This window comes from Pseudophryne corroboree, chromosome 8, assembly GCF_028390025.1.
Source record: "Pseudophryne corroboree isolate aPseCor3 chromosome 8, aPseCor3.hap2, whole genome shotgun sequence".
Classification (NCBI taxonomy): domain Eukaryota; kingdom Metazoa; phylum Chordata; class Amphibia; order Anura; family Myobatrachidae; genus Pseudophryne; species Pseudophryne corroboree.
In genome coordinates this window covers 423,872,405-423,893,499 of record NC_086451.1, presented here as the reverse complement: position 1 = coordinate 423,893,499, position 21,095 = coordinate 423,872,405, and the positions used below count along the sequence as shown (strand labels likewise).

Here is a 21,095-nt window from a genome sequence, read left to right as displayed (position 1 = left end):
TCTCTGGGACTGCACGCCGAGTGTCTATGGGGGGCGCATTTTGAATGTCTTTTTTTTTTACTGTTTGCACTGGTGGCCAAATTGTCTAGAATCAGCCCTGCTCATACCCATCATTCCTATGATCACTCTAACCTCATGCACATCTATGTTCATCTGGGATGCGGTCAAGATCCTGCCGGACGGGATCACGGCGGTCAGAATACCGACACCGGGATCCCAACCGGCACAATCCCAACATATTTTCCCTCTGTGGGTGACCACGACACCCATAGAGGGAGAATAAATTAGTGTGCCGAGCGTAGCGAGGCACCGTGCCCTCAGCGTGGCGAGCGCAGTGAGCCCGCAAGGGGCTGCGTTGCACTCGCTCCCTATCGGGATTGTGCGGGTCGGTATTCCGACCGCCAGGATCCCGTCCGGTGGTATTTCGTACTGAACCCGTTCGTCTATCCCCCTCACATACTGTACTATTGGCCCTTTGCAATGTCTGGGAATTTTGAAAAAAATTATCTCCCCTTACAATTTCTTTATCTCTAATGCACTAAATTTCATTTTTACAACTTAAATGTGAATTTCCTCCTCCAACACCACCTTTTCAAAGGCTTCTACTTTTCTTATATACCCAGACCCAATGATCATATTGATTCCAAAGTTGATATCCTTCCATATCTTCACTGCACCTTCTAGGTAATTCACCCTGAACCCTCTCTATCTCCATCTTTATTTTCAGAGGTTGAATCCAGCTGCCTTTTCTACCATGTTCTCACTCATTAAACCACCAACTAGTGTCCCCCTTTTCATTTCTCTCAATACCTTGACATCCTTTCAAGCTTACTCCAACATTTTCTCTCCACAGACCTCCTGTCCTTCATTCTGACTTTGAATACCTCAGTGGATTAAATAACCAGTGATGGTGACTCAAAACTTATCTTACTTTCCTCTTGACTTGACCTCTTCCAATGGACCTCTATCCCTCCCAATGGAGTGACAACTCCCCTGACCTGGTCTTCTCTCACCTCTGTGCTATCTCTGACTTCATCACCTCCCAAGTCCCTCTCTAAAACCACCTCCTCTTATTTCTCCAGCAGCTTCTATCCACTCCACTCCACTCCTGCCACCTATGCTAATGCTACTTTCATTAGATAAAGCACTGATGAACTTTATCATACAACTTCTCGTTCTCTGTAGACTCTTTTCTCTCTAATTTTTCACCATATCTTGCTTTCAAAAGGCTGTTTCCTCTATGACCATTCCTTTACCTCTGGCCTGGTCTGTTCTGCCTTAGCTGTTTTATCAGATTAAAATAGTCCTTGGCACAGTCCTACTATTATTATCTCCAAAACACTGTTTATCTGCATAGTGCTTCTAGAGGAAATTGTGCTTCCCTACTCACTTCCTCCGATTTCAAATGATTCTCTCTACCATAAGCTATGCTCTTTCATTTGCAAACCTATTTCAAGTGTCTCATCTTCTCCCAATCTTTCAACCCACGACGATACCTCTTGATCACCTTCAATAAACTCTTCTACCCTCTCCAACTCTTATCATCCATTTCTGCATTATAATATGCCACCCACTTTACCAACACAATTGATTTCATACATTGTGACACCACCTCCCTCAAGACTCCCCATGCAGATCTTCAAACAATGTCTTCCATTCCAAGGACAAAAAGTCCATACCCTTCTTTCCTTCTCTCCTCCCTTCATCTATCCCTTTGACACTACCTCCATCCTAAATCTTTCCTTTGGCACCATCCCCACATTCTTAATACATTCCATAATTTCCCAAATCTTAAGAAACATTCTCTCTCTCTCTTTCTCTCTCTCTAATTTCCAAACCAAATGCCTCAATCCCCTATGCCTCCAAGGTCCTTCAGCGGGTTGCTGTAACCATTTCATTTTCTTCCTCACACCCCACTCTCCCCTAGACCCACTCCAATTAAGCTTTGGAATTCTTTTCTAAGCCAAAACTACCCTCCCCATGGTCACCAAAAACTTTTGCACTGCTAAACCCAAGAGCCTTTTTTAATACTAGTCCTCCTCAACTTAACAGCATCATTTGACACCATTGATCACCCCTCTTCCAGAAAACCTAGTCCTTTTCTATTTTTCCTATACACATCTGCCTTCAGTGAGCTTCATCCTTTACTGCTACACAACTTTAAAATTCTACACTATCACAAGCGGTCTATCACCCATCTTTTCTGTAGTGACTGTGCACTTTCTTAAATCGGATATCTCTAAAAGATAAATCATTATTCCAGCAGGGTCTCCCAGCTACCATACATATCAATCTTCTTTAACAATGCTCCCAATTCTATTCTCCCAACTCCACTTCCTGAGTGTTATCCTAGAATTTGAAGCTTCTTCCCTCACATTATGTCCCTTTATCAATTTTCTGGCATCCACCTCTTTTACATTTCTAGGACAGACCATTTCTCATCTTGTAAGGTTCTAAAATTTTAATTCATGCCCTAATCATCTCTTGAATTAATGACAGCAACAGTATCCTCACCAACATTTTGACCTTTCATATTTTCCCTCTTCAATCTTTCATCAACACGGCTGTCTGCTTATTTTTCCTCTCTTCTGTTAACCTCTGCCAGTGCCTCAACTGGCTCCCTGTCCAATACCGAATCAAGTTCAAACTAGTTCAAACTATATAAGAACAAGTTTGTTTGTTTGTATGTTTTTATGTTGTACATAAATATCTTCCACGGCTTTCATGGTGAAGCTACCAAATTTTATACAGTAATTTAGTATTGACAAATTAAGCTATTAGACCACATAGAGACAAAGTGACAGAGTGATAAATATTTGAAAAAATTTTTTTTTGGTTGAAAACAGTTGTTTGACTGATGGAAGGAAACCTCTCAACAACACGACATACAGTAGGGTCAACATAACAAAGCAACAAATATTGCGACAATTGCATTTTTTAAGTTAAACTATAATTTTAAAATAAAGGGTTCTATTTACTAAGCATTGGATGGAGATAAAGTGGACAGAGATAAAGTACCAGCCAACCAGCCCCTAACTGTCATTTTTCAAACCCAGCCTGTGACATAGCAGTTAGGAGCTGATTGGCTGGTACTACTTTATCACCGTCGACTTTATCTCCATCCAATGCTTAGTAAATAGACCCCAAAATCTCTAAGTATGTCATACAAAAGTATAATTGGTTGTGGCAAAGGAGAAGACAACTTTATTCCTGGAATACCACTAATAACATCTGAGATACCGTTTTAAATTAAATGCTTGCAATATCTAGAAAAAGTAAGTTTTGCCATGTCGCTCAATAAAACCCAGGGACAAACACTTAAAGTTATTGGGCTTCAACTTCAACAGGACTGCTTCTCCCATGGTCAACTGTATGTAGGATGCTCTAGAGTAGGAACAGATATAAATCTTTAGGTATTCTTTCCTTTCAAAAAGAAATGCAGTATTGTATAAAAAGAAGTTCTGTAACTAGTATAAGTATAAGGTATAATATAAGTATTAGTATTAGTACAAATATTATCAGTAATCTTTGTTAAAATTAAAGAAATTAATATAAAAACATTGTTTTTGCTGTTACTTTGTTATAAAATAATTATTGTAATATGTAAAGTATAAAATAATCAATTTGTTTAATTTTTAAATCATAGTTGCAATAAACTTAATTTGATGTTAACAAAATAAAATTTTATTTAGTTCAACTGTTACTTTATTACTCTAATCAGAGCTTTTATGGATTTTCTAAACAGCATTTTTGGTATATTTACCAAATAGTTTGCTAAAATATACAAAATGCTACACATTACAAATTGGATATATATAGCAGCCTAATTTGCATACACACTCACTTACTGTTGGCTCAATAACTCACCTCATCACCTGCCTGATCACCCCTTCTCACTCCCATCTTCACGATTTGCACCCAACATCTGGATCTGAGACAGGTCCCATGTCCATCTACCAGAAATATGTTCTTTAAAACATTTACAGAAAAAAAAGATAACAACATATTTTTAATTTCTCATGTTCTTCTGTTGAAACAACCTCATCCTGGAACAAATAATTGTAATTATAACTGTTATAACTTATTTCTCTTTAACTGATATATGTATCCCAGGTGAGTTATGGAACCTCAGATCCCATCTTCAGTGATAAAGTGAAGTTCCCATTCTTCTTCCGCACCATACCCAGTGAGCAGATTCAGAATACAGTTACAGTGCAATTACTGCAGCACTTTGGATGGACCTGGGTTGGGATTATCTACTCGATGGATGACAGTAATCAGAAAGCATCTGAGGAACTGACACCTTTATTATCAGAAAGAGGTGTTTGTGTGGCATACAGAGAGAAGATAATTGAAGATGAGAAAGTCTATGCAAAGATCATCAGTGTGATTCTGAAGTCTTCGGCTAATGTGATCATTGCATATAGTTCACTAGAATATCTGTTGCTTCTGGTTGGTTATTTAGAGAGACCGAAATTATTTACTGGAAAAGTTTGGATTTTACCATTTTCTCCAGCAGCTGAACACATTGCGCTAAAACCATATCTTTCTGTATTTAATGGCTCCCTAATTATATTATCTCAAAGAGGGGATATTCCAAACTTTAAGGAATTTCTCTACAATGCAAATCCTGCCAAGTACCCAAATAGGCTAATGGAGAAACTGTGGCAGATTATGTTCAAGTGCAATATTCAGTCACCAAATACTTATGTTTTGAAAAACTTGTGTAAGGAAAATTTGTCACTTAGAACCCTCCCTGTCTGGAAGTATGACGTAGACAATTTCAGACTGACCTACAGTGTGTACAAAGCTGTATATGCACTGGCCCATGCCCTACACAACACATACTTCTATAACTCCAAGAAGAACATTATTACTGCACGCTATCATACAGGCAAGGTAATGTTAAATACTGTACAATATAAAAAGCATAATAGAAGTTACAGTACTGTCGATCAAAGACAATATATAAAACAAGCATAGACAAGAGACTTACTTTTCTCTTTCAATATACTATATAATCTTATCATTATTGTAGACTAAAATGTGAATAATATTAATAAGACTGTAACCAACAAAACAGTATACATGCTTCCCAAAAAAGGTAATACAGTGTACCTTGGTTGTGCAAAAAAACAATACAGCCATGTGATATTGCTTATTAAACAAAAATGCAGACTTAAAACATTGGCCAATTGCGTGCAACATCGTCACTGCATGGCACTCAGTTTATTTTTACCAGAGCTAAGACATGCATGACAATGTGATTAATCAGTACCCACAGAGATGCTGTCTATTTGGAAATGTGACAGAAACGTGATGGGCATCACAGGTAAGTGGCTAGTAGTGCAGGTAAAATGTAACCATTCAGTGGGCATGTTATGAAAGTGTTGTGGGTGAGTCAATGCAAGTGGCTGTGCTCCCAGAAGCATAGCCGCAGGCATAGGCGGCCATAGTCAGATTTATTTATTTATTAATTGTTTCATATAAAGTGCAGCAAATTCCGTTGTGCTCTACAACTGGACACAATGATAAGACAAACCTGGGTAATAACAGTCAGACGTAGGAAGGCCCTGCTCACAAGCTTACAATCCATGGAGAAATAGGCATTGATACACAAGCATAAGTGCTATCTATTGCATAGTTGTCCACCAGATTGCAAAGGTTCTTGGTGGACTGCATGATATCACAACACAGCAATGATGAAAAAGGGTCAGGAGGAAGGGAAAGTGAAGAAATAGAAATTATGTGGAGGATATGTGTGAACTTTACAGTGATGAAATAATTGGATAGAAAGCTTATGAAGGTAATATGAGTGGTTCTGGAAATTGATAAGTTTGTCTGAATAGGTGAGTTTTCAGGGAAGGCTTAAAGGTTTGGAGATTAGAGTAGAGTCTTATTGTATGTGGGAGAGAATTTCAGAGAGTGGGTGCAGCCCGAAGAAAGTCCTGTAATCGTGTAATGAATGTGGATGAAAGACGTAGATCTTGTGAAGAGCGAAGGGGACTGGATGGGAGATATTTTGAGAAAAGAGAAGAGATGTATGTTGGTGTAGTATGGTTAATAGCCTTGTGTGTGAGTAAAATAATTTTATATTGAATACAGTAGCATACAGGTAACCAATGGAAGGACTGATATAGTGGGTCTGCAGACAATGAACATCTAGGAAGATTAGCCTCACAGCTGCATTCAGAATGGATTGTAATGGTGAGAGTCGTTTCTTGGTGATGGAGTGACTGCATCGATGGTGGTGTCTAAGGATGCACCAATCAATATTACATTATGCATAGATGCTGAAAGTGGTTGTCTCAGTCCTTACACATTAAGCTCTGTTCCTGCCTGCTATTCCTGTGTCTTATGCCTGTTGGTGTACTGCCAGTACCATCGTCAGTGTATACCAGAGACTGTACCTGGGAACCCATACAAAGGACTGCAACCTGCGTGTCGGTTACAGCAAATCAGCTAAACCTAGAGTTTTAATCCTGCACCAGACGAGAGAAAAATGCCAAACATAGACATGAGTAATTTGAAGTAGGAACCAGCTAGTATACATAAAAGGCAAATCCTAGATAAATATTTAGGCTGGAGGTGCTCCTGGAATTTATGAAAAGACTTCACATAAACACTACTTTTGGGGACTAACCCCATAGGAAATTCCTTTTTGGAGCACTCTTTTGATGAAATAATTATGAAATTTATGAATAAAGATATGATATTTGAAGTTAAAACGTAACTTTTATTTCTTACCAAGATAATATAAATGGGGAGAAGAAAAATTAATAATAATACATTTCTTAAAAAAATTTTTGTGTTATAAACAGAAAAAGCTTATGTGACTGTATCACCTGTCATAAAGAAAATCATACAGATAGATAAACTACGTTCCTAACATGGAGCGATTAAGATCACAGCTATATACCCGAACTGTGTTACTGAATGCATACATCAATGTGACTTGGATGGCATGAGTTCTGAGTCACATTAGATAGACTGTTGTAAAGTATTGAAACTTACTACACAGTGGTGCGTAATGACATTGTTGCAATACTACACTGGGGCTTTATTTCTTTCATCATAGCAGTATCCCCACTCTCACCCATCCTCCGCTCTTATGATGAGGACGGGCAGCAGATGGGAGTATCTGCAAAACATGCTGTACTAATGCTTTCTATTTTGATACCATTTATATGCTTTGAGCAAACTAGCTATACTGATTAGTATATGGATGTACCTATGGATTGAGTTACAAACGTGTATTACTGTTTGCTTTCGTCAGTACAGCATTTCAATGTAAAGGCTTTTGCAAAAAGGAAACAATTGATCTGATTTTTGTATCCATGGTTTGAGTAAAAATGCTTAGTGTTCCGAAATAGGAGCTATTTACTTCTGTTTATTCACCACGTACCCGTGGACTTGGTAGTATACTCCTTTTTTACTTGTCCTCTTTCACAGGTGTTTCCTCGATCCCGTGGCGCATTGAAGCATTGCAATGCATTTTGTAACAAGGCTTCTCTAACACCAGATACGGTGATACGGAGGGACACTGGAGCTTTATTTCTGTCAGCATAACCAGTATCCCCACTCTCACCCATCCTCCGCTCTTATGATGAGGGAGGGCAGCAGATGGGAGTATCTGCAAAATATGCTGATACATCCTGCTACGAGCTCAAAGTTATAGGAGCATGCAGTGGCATCTGCCCTTAAATTGTATTTACCAGCACTTTATGCTTTGCCGTGTATAAACCTATCCATGATCATTCCTTTTCTCAGAATAATAGCGGAGCAACTTAGATGACTTTTTGTTTGGTAGATCACACAGGTTATTTAAAGTATTTATGTGTATTATACTTACGAGGAATGTAAGCCTGTAACATTGTAACTATGTGATAATGCACTGCCGTGTAGCAAATTCTAATATTGTGCAACAGTGTATCTTATGTGATTTAGAATCTACAAGGAATGTAAGTCTGTAGTATTGCAACAATGTCATTATGCACTACTGTGTAGTAAGTTTCAATACTTTACAACAGTCTATCTAATGTGACTCAGAACTCATGCCATCCAAGTCACATTGATGTATGCATTCAGTAACACACTTCGGGTATATAGCTGTGATCTTAATCGCTCCATGTTAGGAACGTAGTTTATCTATCTGTATGATTTTCTTTATGACAGGGGATACAGTCACATAAGCTTTTTCTGTTTATAACACAAAAAAAATTTTAAGACATTTATTATTATTAATTTTTCTTCTCCCCATTTATATTATCTTGGTAAGAAATAAAAGTTACGTTTTAACTTCAAATATCATATCTTTATTCATAAATTTCATAATTATTTCATCAAAAGAGTGCTCCAAAAAGGAATTTCCTATGGGGTTAGTCCCCAAAAGTAGTGTTTATGTGGATACCTGGTAGCACAAGGCTAAACACTGGATTAAGGTATGGGAGCATAATATACTCTAGCACAGGAGAGTGGCTAGGAACTCACTTTTATAGGAGAAGATTCAAATCTGGCATCAAACGTAACATCATGTTTAGGCATACTCTTATCAAGAGCAGTGCGTGCACATCTATGGGAGCCACGGCTGCCTGACACTTGAGAAGTTACAGCCAAAGGGAGGAGACGCAGACCAGAACAACTACTGCAGAAGATGCCGAAGTATCTCTGCCTGCTGCACCATAAACCAGCGCCAACTTCTGCGCGCCAACTTCTGGCATACTGTGCATTACCCCCATGCTAGGTGTGGGCATTGAACACCCACAAATTATTTGTTAGGAGACTTTTGATGACATTTCCAAAGGAGTTATTGAGCATGAATATATGATGCCTTGACACAACAACATTCTTCAGGACCATATATTTTCCAGTTCACCAGAAATTGAACTGAGCCTCATTCGTTTCTGGAGTCCAGGATTTGCTTTATCTCATACTCCACTTGATGGCTTATTGGGATAGCCAATGGAGGATTGCAGGGTGTCGAAAATCAATAGAGAACTAGAGCCATTGTTTAGTGTGTGCCTTGCACTTGGGTCACCAGGGTCCAGGGTGGCCCACACCGCACACCCTGTACGCATTTTTTAAATACTCACCTCTCTGGAGTCCCCCACCAGAAGCAGCTCTCAGCAAATCTCCAGTAACTGGCGTGGCAGCCATTTTTCTAGAGATTTCCACATGAACAGTAAGGAAATCTCTGGAAAAATAGCGACATCCCCTGAGATTTGTGCTTGCGCAATAGAGTCTGTGCCCCTCTAGTGCTCAGACTCTATTGCACTGATGGACACTGGCTACAGAGGAGGTTGCACATGGGCCACCTCCTTTGTTAATACACCCCTGGAATACATTGGGTATTCTTAGTTTGCAGGAAGCTTTAGTCAGTATGCCACTGGATTGATCACTTGGAGGATCTACAAGGGACCAGTGAATTTGGGAGCGAACTTTATTGTGGGAACCTTCAAGCACAAATGTTTGGTTGATAACTAAACGTTATCACCAAGTGTTCCTGTTGGGAATATGGGATCGTGGAGACCCAAGTTGCACAATCCTCAAAGTAAGACACAGATATTTCAAAAGTAAGTTTTACTTAGTTACATGTCTTCAATTAGCATACACTTGGCCAATACAGCAATCATATCAGCAATCCTAGAAGCTCTTCCTAGGCCAATAAGGCTAGGATAGGTTTCAGGGTCCTTAGCGTTTCTGCAGTCAACGTTGTTCTAAGGCAGGGCTGGCCAAACCAGTCCTCGAGATCTACCAACAGTTCACATTTTCCAGACCACCTAGCTGGTACACAGGTGTAGTCATTACTAATTAAGATGTGCTGCATTCATTCCTAACTGACAATTCTACAGGTCTCCAGGAGGCCTGGAAAACATGAACTGTTGGTAGATCTTGAGGACCGGTTTGGCCAGCCCTGTTCTAAGGCATAAAATCGTACTGCCCCCTCAGGGGTGTATCTAGGGGTCTGAGCGCCCCTGGCAAAGTAAGGAACTGGCGCCCCCCACCTCCCCCACCCAGTGACACAGAGGGGGGAGTTACAGATAGGCTGAGGTCAGGGACACTGAGGGGCAATTACAGAGAGGGTGTGGGCAGGGACACTGAGGGGGAATTACAGGAGGGTACGGGCAGGGTCACTGAGGGGGAGTCACATGGAGGCCGTGGTCAGGAACACTAAGGGGGAATTACAGGGATGGTTCAGGTAGGGAAAATGAGAGGGAGGGGCTACAAAGATGCTGAGGTCAAGGACACTGAGGGGCAATTACAGGGAGGGTGCGGGAAGGGACACTGAGAGGAAATTACTGGAGTGTGCGGGCAGGGACACTGAGCGGGGAGTCACAGGGAGGCTGAGGTCAGGAACACTGAGGGAGAATTACAGGGAGGGTGTAGGCAGGGACACTGAGGAGGAATTACGGGGAGGGTGTGGGCAGGGAGACTGAGGGGGAATTATGGTTAGGTTGCGGGTAGGGACACTGAGGGGGAATTACGTTTTGGGTGCAGGTAGGGACACAGAGAGGGAATTACGGGGAGGGTGCAGGTGGGCATACTGAGAGGGAATTACAGTTAGGGTGCGGGTAGGGACACTGAGGGGGAATTACAGTTAGGGTGCGGGTAGGGACACAGAGGGAATTACCGGGAGGGTGCGGGCAGGGACACAGAGGGAATTACAGGAGTGTATGGGCAGGGTCACTGAGGGGGAATTATAAGGAGGGTGCGGACAGGGACACTGAGGGGATATATGCACACATACATACATGCATACATACAGTTAAAAACCCCTCTCTAGGTGTGATGGCACTACATGTCCCAGCATTTCCAGTTGAAGGTGTGCTGGGAATTGTAGTCTCAACACAGCTGGACAGGCAGTCACTGGTCTAGATACCTCTCCATACAGAGCTCTTTGTAAGCTGTGATCCAGATCAGAGGTGTATCTAGGGGTCCGAGCGCCCCTGGCAAAGTAAGGGACTGGCGCCCCACCATATTTGTAATGGCGAAGGCTGAAAAAATCGCGTGGCCACTAAATAGTACCCCAAATTCAAATTACACCACACAGTAGTGCCCCTTACTCACATTACACTGCATTACATTCATCTAAGTGTGAAGAAATTATGTATTTTGGAAGGTGAATAGTCAGAAGATATCTATAGCCATTATAGCGGTTTGTAGCACACACATAGTCACTGCAGGGGCTATGTAGCCTCCAGTTACGGAATGAGCAAGAAGTCAGTAATGAATGGGTTGATAATCCTAGAACTTGGTATTATTAAAAGCAACAGGTAAAGAGCAACAACTTGCAGCCATAATGTCAACTGATTAGGACAGGAGCTGAGCAGCTAATATACCCAGGGCTGGCAAGAGCAAAAAAACTTTGGTAAGTGAATATATATTTTGGCGCCCCTTAGTGAAATATATTAGGGCATGGCTTCATATGGAAGGGGTGTGACCACAGAATAGTATCGTACCAATGAACATGGAGGGAGGCGGCAACAGTGGGCAGTGAGACGGGACATTTATAGTTTACTTTTTATGGCACTGGGCAGCAGGCAACCTCCTCCGCTCAGCCAACAGCTGCCTAATCACCAGCAGCAGGCACATGGCACAGAAAGTACACAGCAGGCACTCACCTCAGACTGGGAGCAGAAGCACAGTGCCCAGCAGAGCTCCTATGTTCTTTCCGGCCATGTGACTCTCCTCCCTAGCTCCGTCCACTCCGACTCTCTCTGTCATAGGTACATATTTGTGGGCAAGGTTACAGATGTGTGCGGTCATCCGTGCATTACAGTGCTGACTGCGGTGCTTATTGCGAACATGGATGTTAGGCAGGGACTCTTCTAGCCAGTAGGTCACCGATCCTCCCGGACTCTGCCTGCAGGGGTATCCTGCGTCTCTCCCTACAGAACCCGCCCAGCACCGACTCACTCTCTTCCCTGCGTCTGCACTCATTCTCCCCCTGCACCTACACTCTCTCCCCAGCACCTACACCATGCACCTGCACTCTCTCCTCTGCACTCTCTCCCTTGCATCTACACTCTCTCACTGTACCTACAGTATATCTCTTACGCCTGCACTCTCACCCTGCGCCTACACTCCATCCCTTGTGCCTGCACCTACATTCGCTCCCCAAGACCTACATTCTCTCCCCTGTGCCTTCACTCCCTCCCCTGTGCCTGTACCTACACTCCCCTGTGCCTACAGTTCCTCCCCTATGCCTGCACTCTCTCCCCTTCACCTTATCAGACCTGGTGCTCTTTGCAGCCGCATACTCTGCCTAATGGTAGAACCGGCATTTGATACTGTATTGCACTCTGAAAGCAGGGACATAGTAAAGGTGGGTACACACTGGCTGATATATCGGGCGTTCTATTGTATGGCCGATATATCGCGGGTCTGTCGGCCAATATGTACGGCCTATATGTCTGTGAACTCCGTCGTTCACAGACATATCGCGTCGGCCATGCAGCACAGCCTACGGCCAATATATCTGCTGATATATTGGCGCATCGCTGTGTACAATGCTGCAGTGGCCGGCGGTGATTGACAGCTGAACTGGGCGGGCGTGTGTACACGCCCGCCCAGTTCATGTCGTCAGTCCCCGACGGATCGGGCAGTGTGTATGCACAGCACACTGCCCGATCCGTCCATAGATATATCTGCCGATCAATTGATCAGCAGATATATCTATCAGTGTGTACCCATCTTAAGACATGTCTAATAAAGAATAAGAATATGATTGCTTAGAAGCAGGTAATACAGAAAGGGCTTGCCTGGGCTGTGCAATGGTCAGTGTATAGTACACTGTGTAAACCAGGTGTCTCAGGCTTGGAACTCCCACTCCACCCATCATTATCCCCCCTCCTCAATTCCCTCCAACCCTCACTTGCATTTACTATCACCAGCAACATCCTGTCCTGACAGAGCACACTGCACCAGCCACCGGTGACCAGATCATGCCTCCGGCCAGAACGATTACAGTTTTTCTGTAACCCCTTCCCTACCAGGCAGCACAGACTGTGTGCTCGCCTCCTGACAAGTAATAAAGCAGCACAGACTTCACTGCACACTCGCTGCTGCTCCCTCTCACCATCCATCACTCGTGCCTGTGCTGACATGCAGGCTGTGAGAGGAGGGACGGAGGGGTAACAGCTGCCAGACGTTTAACACTGCCACTGCCACATTATGTTTTTACCACCACCGCTGTACTCACAAGTTACAGCGGGTCACGTCACTCACTGTCCACAGCTTACTTGCTTGAACATCCCGCGGCTGCTGACAAGAACAGTGCACGCCTACTCTGGGCATACAGCCAATAGGCATGCAGCTGTACCAGGCTAGGTGGCTTCTGGGAGTTGTAGTTTGTTTAGTTTTTTTCACTTTGTGCGGCCGCGGGTGGCACCGCTGGGTGGCGCCCCTCCTCTGCTGGCGCCCCTGGCGAGTGCCATCCTGGCCAAAGCATAGATACGCCCCTGTGCCCCCTTCCTCCTTCTCACTTAAATATCAAAAGCTAGACAGAGCACAGATATTAGTTGCCAAATAAGGTTTGAAACATATAATTGGTTTCATGAGCTATGATATAGTTACATGCCATGCATAGTAACAAGCTGAACTTATCATTGGTCCTTACATATATGGTAAAGTATAAAACAAGTTAACTGACACCACAGGTGTTGTTGATGTAACAGGATGTGCTAAAGAGAATCAAACTTTCCAGCATGATGCAAGACAGATATAAGAGCAGTGAAAAAGGAGAGTTATGGTAGACTTACCATTGTTAACGCTCTTTATGTGAGGTACACTGGGTTCCACAGGAAAAACATCGGGGATGTAGAGTGGATCTTGATCCAGTGGCACCAACAGGCTAAAGCTTTAGGCTGTTCCAGGATGCTCTGGGGCCTCCTCTGTAACTCCGCCTCCAGGCACTGTGAACTCAGTTTCGTTAACCAGTCCAATGTAGGAGCAGGTAAGAGAGAAGGCAGATGTTAGTCACATAGAACCACATTATCATGACAGGAGAAGGGACCAGCGGCTATTGCCATATAAACCCATAGAAGCTAGGTGCGTCAGGGTGGGTGCCCTGTGGAACCCAGTGTACCTCACAGAAAGAGAGTTTTTTTTTTGTACAATCCGTTTTTATTAAAGATTTTCAAAGACATGAACAGAAGGAAGAACACATACACATTCAAATATAGAAACACAGATACAGATAAAGTTTGTAGGCACAAATCTGGAAGTACAAATGCATAATGTAAGTATAACAGCCAGCAGAGAATAAAGAAACCTCAAAGGCGGCAGCAGCGAAATGGGCTGGCAGGTAGAACACAACCTCTAAAAAACAGGGGATACTAAAATGCAATATCGTAGTAAAATCGCATTGTGCTTGCTAGAGGGCTGCAATGTATATCAACAAAAAACAATAAGAAATGTGTTCTTCAACAAAGATATATAAAAATTAAAAGAGAACTAGCATACGGTAGCCATTAGGCTTTAAAAAAGGAAACATAGGAAAGTGGGAAGAAGGAAGGAGAGGGAGGGGAACAAGAGACAGTAAGAGGTACCACTTATTGAGATATATAAACAGTGATACAGGGAAAATAACTACTGTCCATCCAAGGGAGTGGCTAAGTAGGCCTGAGAGGCCTTGTATTCTAACCAAGGGAGCCAAGTAGAATTGAATTCACCAGACTTGCCTATCGATGAGAGGAACAAATCTTCCATTCCCATAAAGTAGTCCAGTCTAGCGAACCATGCACGACGGGTCGGGGGGAGGTGGGACCTCCACATGGTTGGGATCACAGCACGTGCTGAGTTAACTGAGTGACGCAATAATGAGTGTTTGTATTGGGACACCGGAATGTTGGAGTGGTTGATAAGCCAAAATGCAGGGTCAGAGGGGATCTGAATCTTAAGAATGGCCTGGGAAATGAGCAAAACCTCCCACCAAAATGGTTGGATCAGAGAGCAAGTCCACCAAATATGTAAGAGGGAGCCAGTTGTCGAAGAGCAATGCCAGCAGTGAGCTGGCGAGGAGGGGTACATGGCATGAAGAAGGGAAGGGTGTCTATACCATCTTGTCACAACTTTGTATTGAGTCTCCCGGATTTGAACACAAACAGAGCTCAAATTAGTTTTTAAGAATTTTTTTCGCAGTTTCTAGGCGATAGAGAGATGCCCAAGTCTCTCTCCCAGGCCACTACAAAGGGCGGGGTATAGACAGGTTGGGAATGGCAGACAATTTTATATAGCGTGGAAATAGTGTGGGTCGGGTCAAGGGTAGCAACGCAAAGCTTCTCAAAGAGGGTCAACTCCCTGGCAGCGCTGCGAAATCTAGTGTCAGTTGTCAAGAAATGCCTTATTTGTAGGAACTTCCAAAAGTCCTGTTGGGGGATGTCCCACTTTGCTCTCAAGTCTTCAAATTGTTTGACTCCAGTCACCGACACAATCTGGCCAACCCTGAACAAACCTGTAATAGCCCACCGTGAAAAGTGGGCGGGGTTAAGACCCGGAGCAAAATCAGGGTTGGCTAGAAAAGATGTCAAGGGGCCGAATTTAGATGAAATGTAGGGAAGGCCTCGTAGTGTTTTCCAGGCGGCCAACATGGGGGTAATAGTGGGATGGGGAAGGAGTAACCTAGGGAAGGAGAGTAGCCAAGGGAATATTTCCGGGAATTGCTGCACGTACAGGCCCTCCAGTACCACCCATTGTTTGAGCTCGCGACTTCTCGTCCAATCTATAATTCTACATAGAAGAATGGCATGGTAATAATGTTTTATATCAGGAAGTTTAAGGCCGCCATTCTCGATTGATTTAGTCAGTTGGGAGCGTTTCAATCTAGGTCTCCTCCGTTGCCAGATAAACTGCTGGATCAATCGTGAGATAGATTGGAACCAGGACTCTGGGATGCGTATCGGGAGTTCCTGCATTACATACAATAATTTGGGGAGAGTGTTCAACTTAACTATATTTATCCTCCCAAACCAGGACAGATATTTCATATTCCATCTAGAATAGTCATTCCGAATCATATGCAAAAGGGGCAAATAATTTAATAGGAACAATTGGGACTCGCTGTCCGACAGATTAACACCGAGGTATGTTATGTGAGAGGATTGCCATGAGAAGGGGAAAGAGCGTTTAAGGTTCACTACGGACTCTGCAGGGGTGGAAATATTAAGATCGCTAGATTTAGAGTAATTAATTTTAAAGTTGGAAAGTTGCCCATAGAGGTCGAGTTCTTTCATTAGGTGTGGCAAGGAGTCGGTGGGGTGGGATACTATGGCTAAAAGGTCGTCAGCGAACAGTGCTAACTTGTACTCTCCATCTCCCACGGCAAAACCCTTGATGTCATGATTAGCTCGTATAGCCCTAGCCAGCGCTTCAATACACAGCACAAAGATCAGCGGAGATAAAGGACAGCCTTGCCTAGTGCCGTTACTTATGGTGAATGAATCAGATAGGGTGCCATTTATGCAAACCTTTGCAGTCAGAGAGTCATAGAGGGCAAGTATCCAAGTAAGTGCGTTGGGACCTAGGCCTATGTGCTCCAAAATTGATTTCATAAATTTCCAACTGACCCTATCAAATGCCTTTCTCGGCATCAGTAGAGAGTAGAATAGTGGGAGTAGAACTATGGGAAGCTAAGTGGATAAGATTAAGGATTTTGGTTGTATTGTCTTTAGCCTCTCGGCCCATGACAAACCCAACTTGGTCATTATGAACTAAGAGAGGGATCAGCGTCTTTAATCTATTGGCCAGAATCTTCACGTAAATCTTAAGATGCATATTCAGGAGGGAAATGGGCCTATAGCTGGAGCAAACTGAAGGGTCTTTGCCCTGTTTTGGTATCACCGAAACATGGGCCTCCAGAGAGTCACAGGAAAAATGAGAGCCAGAGGAAATTGAGTTAAATGCTCTAAGGAGTAAGGGGATCAATCTATCTTTAAACACCTTGTAGCATGCAATAGTGAAACAGTCAGGGCCGGGGCTTTTCCCGGACGGCATAGAGGAGATAGCCTGATCTAGTTCTTGGGCAGTGAAAGGGGCTTCCAGTAAGCTAAGTGACGAGGGCGGGAGCACAGGATAATCTATGGACTGCAGATAGTCCCTTATTTTTTTGAGTGAAAGGTGGGAGTCTACATCGGAGGGGGCGCTCTCTAGGTTGTAAAGCAAGGAGTAAAACCGTGCAAAGCAAGCGCCAATCTCAGGCGATTTAAATTTGGGGATTCCAGTGGTATCTTTCACAGAGCTAATAAAGGAATCCGAGTGTTGAGCATGTATAGCCTGAGCTAGGACTCGGCCAGGTTTATTGCCCCACTGATAGTATTTCCTTTTACATTTACGGATAGAGAGAACTATATTGTCAGACAGGAGTTTATTCAGCTGTGTGCGGACTTCCATCAATTCTACGAGGGTCCCATCCGACAATGATGCCTTGTGAGAGGTCTCGAGGGATTGAATCCTAAGTAGAAGACCTGAGATCAGAGATTGCCTCTGTTTCTTTTTAAAGGTGCTTAGCTGGATCAGCTTGCCCCGGAGTACACACTTATGTGCTTCCCACACAGTGAGGTGGGAGACGTCGCTGGTGACATTCGTGGCAATATAATCATCTATAGTCTTAGCCAAGGAATCTTTACAGAGTGTGTCGTAGAGAAGAGACTCATTGAGTCTCCAGGTCCACTGTCTCTGGGGACCGTGAGGGAGATCCAAAGTCAATGACACCGGAGCGTGGTCTGACCAGGTGATAGAGCCAATAGTGGCATCCATGAGAAGCAGGAGGTGTCTATGGCTAAGGAACAAGTAATCAATACGGGAATAAACCCGGTGGGGGTGTGAGTAAAAGGAATAGTCACGCCCCGAGGGGTTGAGGGTCCTCCAGGAGTCAGCTACTTGTTGTGTATGAAGCAAGCGTTTGACCTGGCGATATTTAGATGCAACAAATCTAGAGGTTTGGGATGATGTGTCAGCATGGGGGTCTAATGTCCAATTGAAGTCCCCACCTAAAACAGTAATACCGTGAGCTAGAGAGTCTAATCTCGGGAGATGGGAATTAAAAAAAGATAATTGGGCCTGGTTTGGAGCATACATTACTGCAAAAGTGAACGGATGACAGAAAGAGAGTTAACAATGGTAAGTCTACCATAACTCTCCTTTTCTGCAGCGGGGTACACTGTGTTCCACTGGAAAACATTGGGGATGTCCTAAAGCAGTTCCCAAAGGGAGAGGATGTGCCTTAGCGGGTATGAGAACCCGGCATCCAAAAGAAGCATCCTGGGAGGTGGACGTATCAAAGGAATAGAACCTAATGAACATGTTCACTGAGGACCACGTAGCCACCTTGCACAATTGTTCTGCGGATGCGCCACGGCGGACCGCCCAAGAAGGTCCAACAAACTGAGTAGAATAGAAGCAGAAGCTGGTAGTCCAGCCTGCGCATAAGCTTGTGCAATCACCATTCTAATCCATCTGGCCAAGGATTGCTTATTCGCAGGCCAGCCACGTTTGTGGAAATCAAACAATACAAAAAGGGTAGAGAGGCAGTCCTCTCCACATATATACGGAGAGCCCTTACAACATTCAAAGACTGGTCTTTGGGAGACAAATTCAAGAGATAAAGGACAAAGCGCCTAGGTCCGACACCCTTCTAGCAGAGGCAATTGCCAACAGAAACAGGACCTTGGCTGTGAGCCATTTAAGGTCCACTGACTCAAATGGAGACTCTTGCTGGGCATTCAGGAAAACAAATAGATCCCATGAAACCACCAGAGGGTCATAGGGAGGCTGAATCTTTAACACACCCTGAGTGAATATATGAACGTCAGGTATAGACGCGATTTTTCTCTGAAACCACACCGACAAGGCAGATATGTTAACCCGTGAGGTAGGCCAGACAAAGGCCTAAGTCCAGGCCTTGTTGCAGTAAATCCAGGATTCTGGATATTTTGAATCTGTACACATAATAGTTCTTATCAGCACACCAGGTGAAGTAAGAATTCCAGACCCTGTAATAGATCCGGGCAGATGCCGGTGTGCGGGCTTTCAACATAGTTTGAATGACCACCTCAGAGAATCCTTTGGCCTTCAGGAGTGATGCTACAAGAGCCACACCATCAAAGCCAGTCTGGCCAGGTCTGGATAGAGACAAGTACCCTGTACGAGGAGATCTGGTCATTGAGGAAGTAGAAGAGGACGCTCTGTCAATAGACCCTACAGGTCTGAGAACCAATGCCATCTGGGTCACGCTGGAGCAACTAGCAGTAGTATTCCACCTGCTTGCTAGAACTTCCGCAGGACTCTTGGCATGAGTGACACTGGAGGGAACATGTAAGGCAGCCAAAAGTTTAATGGAATGGCTAGTGCATCCACGAACGAGGCTTGAGGATCCCTGGTCCTTGATCTGAAGACCGGAACCTTGTGATTGTGTCGAGACGCCATCAGGTCTACATCTAGCAGACTCCACGTGTCCACTAGGAGTTGAAAGACTTCCGGATGAAGACTCCACTCTCTGGAGTGAATGTCCTGATGACTGAGGAAGTTCACTACCCAGTTTAGGAAATCCAGAATGAACACTGCCGATACTGCTGGCAGATGGCGTTCTGTACATCGAAGGATTTTTGACACTTTCAACATTGCCATGCGGCTTCAAGTGCCACCTTGATGATTGATGTATGCTTCTGTGGTGGAGTTGTCTGACCGTACTTGAACATGCCTGTTCTGAACCAGAGGCAGTGTGAAAGTTAACGCATTGAACGCCGCCCACAGCTCCAGAATGTATATTGGGAGGAGAGACTCCTCCTTGATCCAACGACCCTGGAAAGAGTGTTGCTCCAACACCGAACACCATTTCTGCAGAGTGGCATCCGTCGTCAGCAGGACCCAGTCAGGGATTAAGAAGAGACAGCCCTTGGTTAATTGCTGGTCCTCTAGCCACCAGGTCAGTGATTGACGAACCTCCAGAGTCAAAGTAATCATGTGAGATCAATGAGGTAGGCCATTCCACTTGGAACGAATTAAGCTCTGCAAAGGGCGGGAATGAAATTGAGCGTACTCTATCATGTCGAATGCCGACACCATCAGGCCTAGTACTTGCATCGCCGAGTGTATCGACACTCTGGGGTGACAAAGGAAGCATCTTTTCCTGTCCTGAAGCTTCATGACTTTCTCCGGAGACAGGAACAGATGTTGACTGTGTGTGTCCAGGAGTGCCCCCAGGTGCACCATGCTCTGAGCTGAGACCAGCGAGGATTTCTTCAAAGTGATGAGCCACCCATGGGCTTGTAGGAAGCTTACCGTCAGTTGTAGATGACTGAGGAGAACATTGTGGGAGTTTGCCAGGATCAGCAGGTCCTCCATATACGACAGGATCCTGAGTTCCTGGCGACGGATATGTGCCATCATTATGGCCATGACCTTGGGGAAGATCCGAGAAGCCATAGCCAGTCCAAGTGGCTGAGCCTTGCACTGATAGAGTAGGTTGCCTATAACAAACAGCAGATACTGCTGATGTGACTTGGCAATAAGTATATGCAGGTACGTATCCTGAATATCCAGAAATTCCATATAGTCTCCAGGTTCCATCGCCAGTACAAGTGAGCGCAGCATCTCCATACGGAACTTGGACACTCTCACAAACTTGTTTAGGGATTTGAGGTTGAGTATAGGCCGGAAGGACCCATTGGGTTTTGGGACTATAAACAGGGTTAAGTAGTATTCACTGCCCCTTTGTGACAGAGGTACCGGCACTACCACTCCTGTATCCAGGAGAGAACTCACTACCTGCTGCAGAGCTTGTGCCTTTAGTGGATCCAAAGGGATGAGTGTGGTGCAAAACTGGCGAGGGGGACGTCTCTTGAAAGAGACTGCGTACCCGTGAGAGACAACTTCTCGCACACATGAGTCTGAAGTGGTCTTCAACCAGAGCTGGGTGAACTTCAGAAGTCAGCCTCCCACCCTGGGGTCCCCCAGGGGGAGGCCCGCCCTGTCATGTGGCAGGCTTATCTTGTTTAGAAGCAGGCTGACGGGCCGCCCAGGACTGCTTTGTCTTGGTCTTAGTGGTTTTGGTTGCACGAGATTGTCTCGGATATGCCTGACCTTTTGCTTTCCCTTGA

General features: G+C 44.2%; 1 long non-coding RNA gene across 3 annotated transcripts; it reads right to left on the bottom strand.

The window, feature by feature from the left end:
* Positions 1 to 2,685: 2,685 nt before the first annotated feature.
* LOC134947896 (uncharacterized) lies at positions 2,686 to 13,276 on the bottom strand. 3 transcript variants are annotated; one of them, XR_010182842.1, is made up of 3 exons: positions 13,202 to 13,276; positions 3,868 to 3,969; positions 2,686 to 3,384 (listed from the first exon to the last, which is right to left on the bottom strand). It is a non-coding gene; the product is annotated as an uncharacterized LOC134947896 (long non-coding RNA). The 3 variants fall into 3 exon arrangements; XR_010182844.1 differs by having other exon boundaries at positions 3,868 to 3,953; positions 13,202 to 13,275; XR_010182843.1 differs by lacking the exon at positions 13,202 to 13,276 and adding an exon at positions 11,622 to 11,894.
* Positions 13,277 to 21,095: the final 7,819 nt, after the last annotated feature.